This window comes from Bos indicus x Bos taurus, chromosome 15, assembly GCF_003369695.1.
Source record: "Bos indicus x Bos taurus breed Angus x Brahman F1 hybrid chromosome 15, Bos_hybrid_MaternalHap_v2.0, whole genome shotgun sequence".
NCBI lineage: Eukaryota > Metazoa > Chordata > Mammalia > Artiodactyla > Bovidae > Bos > Bos indicus x Bos taurus.
Window position 1 is genome coordinate 4,466,166 of NC_040090.1, and position 9,403 is coordinate 4,475,568.

General features: G+C 38.0%; 1 pseudogene; it reads left to right on the forward strand.

The window, feature by feature from the left end:
* Nucleotides 1–2,781: 2,781 nt before the first annotated feature.
* On the forward strand, nt 2,782–5,912 carry LOC113906030 (annotated as a pseudogene).
* The last annotated feature ends 3,491 nt before the right edge of the window (nt 5,913–9,403 follow it).

Consider the following 9,403-nt stretch of genomic DNA (forward strand, 5'->3'; position numbering starts at 1 on the left):
GCTTTTTTTCTTGTTAAATTAAGAATCAGATCAGATCAGATCAGATCAGTTGCTCAGTCGTGTCCAACTCTTTGCAACCCCATGAATCGCAGCACGCCTGGCCTCCCTGTCCATCACCAACTCCCGGAGTTCACTCAGACTCGACTTATTACATACATTTTACCTCTGAGTGAAACATACACTGAGTTGCTGTATGTGTAGCAAACAAATACTTTTTTTAAAAAAATAGAAATTTATTTAATTGGAGGTTAATTACTTTACAATATTGTATTGGTTTTGCCACACTTTAATTAGAGTGAGGGTTGCCACTATGTTTTCCATCAAGAGCTTACTCATGCATCTATTTTAGGTACAGTGTTAGAAGGCAAGAAATAAGCACAGTTGTTGCAATGCCGTTGGATCAGCTCATCGAACATAGAGTATATGTATGGGATAGATATCCTCAGGCACTTGCCAAGTGGTGCAGTGGTAATGAATCTGCCTGCCAACACAGCAGATGCAGGACAGATATTAATAAGAGAAACAATCAACAACAATAAAAACACCACAGATTTAAGAGAGAATCAGGTTGAGGGAGAGTACACTGGGTTTTTGTTGTTGCTAAATATATAGTTAGATACCATGTGTCCCAGTGTTTTGTATATGCAAAATTATAATTCACTTGCTATTTCTATCTCAAATATGAAAACTCTCAGTAAGATAGAATGAGTTACTGGAACTGAAATAAGAAACCACATTTAAAAAAGTCATTCAAAACATGTTAGTATCAGTAACTTCTGGTACAAATTATTTTGCTTTCATTGTCACAAGGCTCTGTGCTAAATAACATACATATGTACACTATCTCATTTAATCCATACCACACAAGACTATAAATATTTGGAAAAATCATATGGCTATTAGTAAAGTGCTTCCCTGGTAGCTCAGATGGTAAAGAATCCACCTGCAATGCGGGAGACCTGGGTTCAGGTTGATGTATGGAATAGATATCCTTAGGCACTTCCCAAGTGGCACAGTGGTAATGAATCTGCCTGCCAACACAGTGGAGAAGGGAAAGGCTACTCACTCCAGTATTCATGCCTGGAGAATTACTTGGAGAGATGATCCTGGCAGGCTACAGTCTATGGGGTCTCAAAGAGTTGGTCATGACTGAGTGACTTTTACTTTTTCATTAGTAAGTGTACTAACTACTAACCACCAACTAAACAAACAAAAAAGCACACCCAAAGCATCATAGAAACATAGTACTGATAAATATCCTATAAAGGCTCTTGGTCTTCCCTGGTGGCTCACTGGTAAAGAGTCTGCCTGCAGTGCAGGATACTGAGGATATACAGGTTCTGTTCCCTGGGTTGGGAAGATCCCCTGGAGGAGGAATTGGCAACCTACTCCAGTATTCACACCAGGGAAGTCCCATTGACAGAGAAGCGTGGTGGGTTGCAGTCCATAGAGTCACAAAGATCTGGACACGTCTGAGCAACTGAACACACATGCACGCACGCACACACACACATACACACACAAGAGGCTGTTTGAGTAACTGAATCTCACTGAGCCTAAATTATCTCATCAGACATATAAATAATTAATTATACACACATTCTGGGACACTCCTGCAGAACAAAGAAATCATTATTCAAAGTGCCTCTGTATCTGCTGGGCGTGGACTACAGTACTATTAAATAATGTTAGACTCTATGATTTCCGTATAGAAGCAAATAAACTGATCAACCTCTAACAAATCAAAACTATATATTATGTATTTTAAAAAATTAAAATTGGCTTTAAGTTATTTAAAGGAAAAACATACAGCTTTTCTTTAAACAGGAAAAGAAAGAAAGGGTTGCCAGAACAAAATAAAATGTTTGAGCTGCTAAAAGACAGAGATTAGATGAGAGTAATTTATTTTACAAAAGAAAGGAAAGGTGATTTTCAAAAAGCAGATTCAGAATGTCTGAATGATACTAAGAATGAACAGTAGCAAAGTGTAAATTTGCTTGTGGGCAGCTGAATCTGAGGAGTATTGTAATGATTGTTAAGGAAAAAACAGGCTAATGAATAAGTTTTCCACAGAAATACTAAAATAACCAGTATGATGACAATGTACGAGAGGGCAAGAAGACCTGTAGCAGCAAAGAGAAAAACAAGTAGATGTCACTCGAGCTCATCAACTTCTTATAGGTACCTCTCTTTTATCTCAAGAAACACAAGCACATAGAGAGGCATGTATGTGTGTATAAATAAACACCTACACATATATACACACCGTATATTTTACATGTGCTAAGTCACTTCAGTCATGTCCGACTCTTTGTGACACTATGGACTGTAAACTGCCAGGCTCCTCTGTCCACGGATTCTCCAGGCGAGGTTACTGGAGTGCCATTTCCTTCTCCAACATACATATACATGCAGCATAATTTCATGAGACATTAATATAATTTACATATGCATGTAAATATAAATACATCTCATCATGCAATTTATGTATGTTTATCCAATAAACACCATATCCTATAGTACATAAGTACATCAGTTGCTTGGTCAGACAGTTCTAAGATCCTGAAATAGAACTCTGGAGAGTTTGTATTGCTGAATTTGATGAAAAGATGAAGAGAAAAGACCATTAAGAAAGTTCTGAAACTTTTAAGTGTTTGTCAACAGAAGTGAACTGATTTTAAGTGAAATACTTAACAATATGGCATGTAACAAAAATAGAGACCACTTTACAGTCTATTAATCACTTCCATTTTCCCCACTAAGGTGAAATCAGCAAAATACATGGCTCCAGGGAATCGCACTCAAGTGACTAAATTCATTCTAATGGGAATCTCAGATCTTGCAGAACTCCAGATTCCTCTTTTCTGTGTGTTCCTGGTCATCTATGGACAGGTCATAACAGGGAACCTGGGAATCGTCATCCTCACCAGCGTGGACTCTCAGCTTCAAACCCCCATGTACTTTTTCCTCAAGCACTTGGCTATCATCAATTTGGACAATTCTTCTGTCATTGCTCCCAAAATGTTGGTTAACTTCCTGGTTACAAAGAAAACCATATCTTACTATGCATGTGCAGCCCAACTAGGTGGATTCATAGCTTTTGTTGTGGCTGAGATTTTCGTGCTGGCTGCCATGGCCTATGACCGCTATGTGGCTATTTGCAGCCCCCTGCTCTACCGTGGTTTCTCCACGGATCTACCTTCTCCTGGCGGCCCTTATTTACATCTACAGTCTGATCACAGCACTGACGGTCTCTTCCTGTGTGTTTTCCGTGTCATACTGTTCGTCCAATGCGATCAACCATTTTTACTGTGATAATGTCCCTTTGTTAGCATTGTCCTGTTCTGATACCTACATTCCAGAAACAGCAGTGTTTACCTTTTCAGGGACCAATTTGTTTTTCTCTATGATTATTGTTCTAACATCATACTTCAACATCATCCTTGCCATTTTGAGGATACGTTCTTCAGAAGGGCGACAAAAAGCGTTTTCCACCTGTGCTTCTCACATGATGGCTGTCACTGTGTTCTATGGGACTCTTCTCTTCATGTATTTGCAGCCAAGGACCAACCACTCATTAGATACTGATAAGATGGCCTCGGTCTTCTATACCCTGGTGATCCCAATGCTGAACCCCCCTCATTTACAGCCTGAGGAACAAGGACGTGAAAGATGCATTGAAGAGATTCCTGGATAGCCCATGTCAGTCATTCAGATTAATGCAAATTTAAAACTACAGCTATCTTCATTTTGGAATTAAATCCTGCTAAGTGAATAGGTAGTAAATTGTTAAAATTCCATTAATATCAATAGAGAAAGCTTAATCCTTTTCATTCCAACTTCAAGTACCCAATTTTCCCTATTTTAAAAGCCATTAATTGTTCAAAGAAAACATACTAATATAAGGAACACACAATAATTTTAAAATAAATACAATCTAAAATAAAATATATGTTAGAAAAATATTTTTATAATTTTTTAACAAGAAAGAAAAATCCTGATAGTTAAGGTGGATTTATGTTGGAATCGATTCTTGGATAGTTGTTAAGAGTCAGATCATCTTCCTTGCCACAGACATGTTGACATTTTGTTTGATTACTGAAAGTTTTATTATTTTTTGCAGCATTTTACCTATTAAGTTATCAACCTTTCTGAGCTCATTGATATCTTGCATCTAACCAAATTTATATCACAAGAAATAAAGCTTTCAGGAATAATGAAACCTAATAAAAAGTATACTTAAAAAAAATGTGTTGAAACACATAGGCAAGCACATCAACAAAGCACTAGTTTTCAAGGAAGTAAGATAGAAAAAGGAATTTGTCTGCCAGCTCTCATTTTTATTAGTCAAAGCTTACTCAGTGGGACATTGTCACCTGTAATTTCAAATTATGCTTACTTGAGTGCGCAAGTGGTTCCAAAACATTCATGTCCAAACTATTAGAGCAAAACCTTGTTGGTGGTTAGGGGAGACAGGAAACACAGGGCATAGTCACGAAGCAAGGTCTGAGAATGCCTGTGAAAGTTCAGTTCAGTCAGTTCAGTCACTCAGTTGTGTCCGACTCTTTGTGACCCCATGAATCACAGTGTGCCAGGCCTCCCTGTCCATCACTAACTTCCGGAGTTTACTCAAACTCATGTCCGTCGAGTCAGTGATGCCATCCAGCCATCTCATCCTCTGTCGTCCCCTTCTCCTCCTGCCCCCAGTCCCTCCCAGCATCAGGGTTTTTCCAATGAGTCAACTCTTCGCATGAGGTGGCCAAAGTACTGGAGTTTCAGCTTTAGCATCAGTCCTTCCAAAGAAATCCCAGGGCTGATCTCCTTTAGAATGGACTTGTTGGATCTCCTTGCAGTCCAAGGGACTCTCAAGAGTCTTCTCCAGCACCACAGTTCAAAAGCATCAATTCTTTGGCTCTCAGCTTTCTTCACAGTACAAATCTCGCATCCATACATGACCACTGGAAAACCATAGCCTTGACTAGATGGACCTTTGTTGGCAAAGTAATGTCTCTGCTTTTGAATATGCTGTCTAGGTTGGTCATAACTTTCCTTCCAAGGAGTAAGTGTCTTTTAATTTCATGGCTGCAGTCACCATCTGCAGTGATTTTGGAGCCCAAAAAAGTAAAGTCTGATGCTGTTTCCACTGTTTCCCCATCTATTTCCCATGAAGTGATGGGACCAGATGCCATAATCTTAGTTTTCTGAATGTGAAAAGTTAGGAATGAGGAAAGAGCAACTACAGGGTCCCTCACTGTGTAGCTGCAACAAAACTAATTGTTAAGAGCTTCATAAATTTGCATGCAGATATCCAGTATCTCGGTACTGTAAATTCATTTTTACTGTTCATAATAAAACTACAATCATATATCATTGCCTCCTTTCAGCTAGCAAAGTTTAACTGACATGACATCATGGAAAGCTGTTAGAGGTGTTGTTGTTTAGTAGTAAAGTCATATCTGACTTTATTGTGATCCCACAGACTGTAGTCTCCCAGTCTCTTCTGCCCATGGGATTTTTCCAGGCAAAAATACTGGAGTGCATTGCCATTTTCCTTCTCCAGGGGATATTTCCAATCCAGGGACTGAACCCAAGTCTCCTGCATTGGTTGGTGGATTCTTTACCTCTGAGCCACAGGGACACAGTTCAGTTCAGTTCAGTTCAGTCACTCAGTCTTGTCCAACTCTTTGTGACCCCATGGACTGCAGCACATCAGGCCTCCCTGTCCATCACCAACTCTCAGAGTTTACCATTACCAGGGCTACAGGTGTTAGCAAATAAATAATCCCCAAATTTTATCAATATATAAACTGATAGAATCACTATGAAACATCTATGATGTATCTATTAGATGTAAAAGTCTTTATACACTATGACCTAATAATTTTCAAGTATTATCCAAGTACATAGACTAGAAACATTATTGCGTATGGGTAACATGAGGAATAAAAATATGACCTGCATCATTATCCATAATAAAGAATACTCAAAAGTAACTACAATGTCTATGTAGATCAAATATGTGAATCAAATCCGTAACAATCAAGATAGTTAATCTCAAACTTTTAAGGTTGAGCAAGAAAAAAGCTTACATATACATACATATATGTAACACCGATCACAAATTACATATCTATAGACATATACAATTACACATGTATATAACCAATCACAAAAATATATAAATATCTTAAATTCAGTCATATCAATTTTAAAACCACATAACTAACAATTATACATATGTACATATGTAATATGTGTATGGGGCTTCCCGGTTGACTCAGACAGTAAAGCCTCTTCCTGCAATGCGGGAGACCTGGGTTCAATCCCTAGGTCAGAAAGATCCCCTGCAGAAGGAAATGGCAGCCCACTCCAGTACATTTGCCTGGAAAATCCCATGGATGGAAGAGCCTGGTAGGTTACAGTCCATGGTGTTGCAAAGAGTCAGACCCGACTGAGCAACTTCACTTTTCACGTATGTATACAGTGCTTCCCTGGTGGCTTAGTGGTAAAGAATCCTCCTCAATACAATGGGTTTGATCCCTGAATTAGGAGGATCTACTGGAGATGGAAATGGCAACCCACGCCAGTATTACTGACTGGGAAATCCCATGGACAGAGGAGCCTGGTAGGCTATAGTCCATGGGGTTGCAAAAGAGTTGGACATGTTGTATTAGTCAATTCTAATTTTCTCTAGATGAGGTGGCTGAATGGGATTGAGAGAGGTTGGACCGATGGAAATTAGGCTTACATGTAAGTATGTGTTACTTTAAAATAATGAACCCAGTAAGACAAAACTATGGTTTAATGTGAGTGATCAAATTATAGTGTCCATAAAGTCATTATTCTGCTTATTTATATGTGTGTGCTTCTTATAAATAGTTTGAAAGTGAAATTTTGTGATTCTGTGATAGAAAATACCTCATATCAATAAATAGTAGGCTAAAATGAGAGATCAAGTTGTCAAATAAAGCATCAATGAAAGTGAAAAGTTCTAAAACAAGGAGTTAACTAAACAAGAGCAATAACATGTATGAGATCTACTCTAAGAACTTCAATTAAAAAATTGATATTCATTGTCTTCAAAACCATTCCCATTTTGACTTTATGTTGAAATTCTCTGATTTTTTAAATTATTTTTTAAATTGACCCAGAGTGATATTATTATTATTTTTAATGTAAGTTTATATAATTGGAGGCTAATTACTTTACAATATTGTATTGGTTTTGCCATACATCAACATGAATCCGCCATGGGTGTACACGTGTTCCCCATCCTGACCCCGTCCTACCTCCCTCCCCATATGATCCCTCTGGGTCATCCCAGTGCACCAGCCCCAAGCTTCCTGTATCATGCATCGAACCTGGACTGGTGATTCGTTTCACATATGATATTATACATGTTTCAATGCCATTCTCCCAAATCATCCCACCCTCGCCCTCTCCCACAGAGTCCAAAAGACTGTTCTATGCATCTGTGTCTCTTTTGCTCTCTTGCATACAGGGTTATCATTACTATCTTTCCAAATTCCATATATATGTGTTAGTATACTGTATTGGTGTTTTTCTTTCTGTCTTACTTCACTCTGTATAATAGGTTCCAGTTTCATCCACCTCATAAGAACTGATTCAAATGTATTCTTTTTAATAGCTGAGTAATACTCCATTGTGCATATGTACCACAGCTTTCTTATCCATTCATCTGCTGATGGACTTCTAGGTTGCTTCCATGTTCTGGCTATTATAAACAGTGCTGTGATGAACATTGGGGTACACGTGTCTCTTTCAATTCTGGTTTCTTCAGTGTGTGCCCAGCAGTGGAATTGCTGGGTCATAAGGTAGTTCTATTTGCAATTGTTAAAGGAATCTCCACACTGTTCTCCATAGTGGCTGTACTAGTTTGCATTCCCACCAACAATGTAAGAGGGTTCCCTTTTCTCCACATCCTCTCCAGCATTTATTGCTTGTAGACTTTTGGGTAGCAGCCATTCTGACTGGCATGAAATGGTACCTTATAGTGGTTTTGATTTGCATTTCTCTGATAATGAGTGATGTTGAGCATCTTTTCATGTCTTTGCTAGCCATCTGTATGTCTTCTGTGGAGAAATGTCTCCATTGGCCCAGTTCTTTGGCCCAGTTTTTGAATGGGTTGTTTACTTTTATGGAATTGAGCTGCAGGAGTTGCTTGTATATTTTTGAGATCAATTCTTTGTCAGTTGCTTCATTTGCTATTAGTTTCTCCCATTCTGAAGGCTGTCTTTTCACCTTGCTTATAGTTTCCTTTGTTGTGCAGGAGCTTTTAATTTTAATTAGGTCCCATTTGTTTATTTTAGATTTATTTCCAATATTGTGGGAGGTGGGTCATAGAGGATCCTGCTGTGATTTATGTCAGAGAGTGTTTTGCCTACGTTCTCCTCTAGGAGTTTTATAGTTTCTGATCCTACATTTAGATCTTTAATCCATTTTGAGTTTATTTTTGTGTACAGTGTTAGAAAGTGTTCTAGTTTCATTCTTTTACAAGTGGATGACCACTTTTCCCAGCACCACTTGTTAAAGAGATGGTCTTTTCTCCATTGTATATTCTTGCCTCCTTTGTCAAAGATAAGGTGTCCATAGGTGCGTGGGTTTATCTCTGGGCTTTCTATTTTGTTCCATTGATCTATATTTCTGTCTTTGTGCCAGTGCCATACTGTCTTGATAACTGTGGCTTTGTAGTAGAGCCTGAAGTCAGGCAGGTTGATTCCTCCAGTTCCATTCTTCTTTCTCAAGATTGCTTTGGCTATTCGAGGTTTTTTGTATTTCCATACAAATTGTGAAATTATTCGTTCTAGTTCTGTGAAAAATACCATTATTAGCTTGATAAGGATTGCATTGAATCTATAAATTGCTTTGGGTAGTATACTCATTTTCACTATATTGATTCTTCCAATCCATGAATACGGTATATTTCTCCATCTATTAATGTCCTGTTTGATTTCTTTCACCAGTGTTTTATAGTTTTCTATATATAGGTCTTTTTTTTTTTTTAGGTAGATATATTCCTAAGTATTTTATTCTTGTTGTTGCAATGGTGAATGGAATTGTTTCCTTAATTTCTCTTTATATTTTCTCATTATTAATGTATGGGAATGCAAGGGGTTTCTGTGTATTGATTTTATATCCTGCAACTTTACTATATTCATTGATTAGCTCTAGTAATTTTCTGGTGGTGTCTTTAGGGTTTTCTATGTAGAGGATCATGTCATCTGCAAACAGTGAGAGTTTTACTTCTTCTTTTCCAATCTGGATTACTTTTATTTATTTTTCTGCTCTGATTGCCGTGGCCAAAACTTTCAAAACTATGTTGAATACTAGTGGTGAAAGTGGGCACCCTTGTCTTGTTCCTGACTTTAGGGGAAATGCTTTC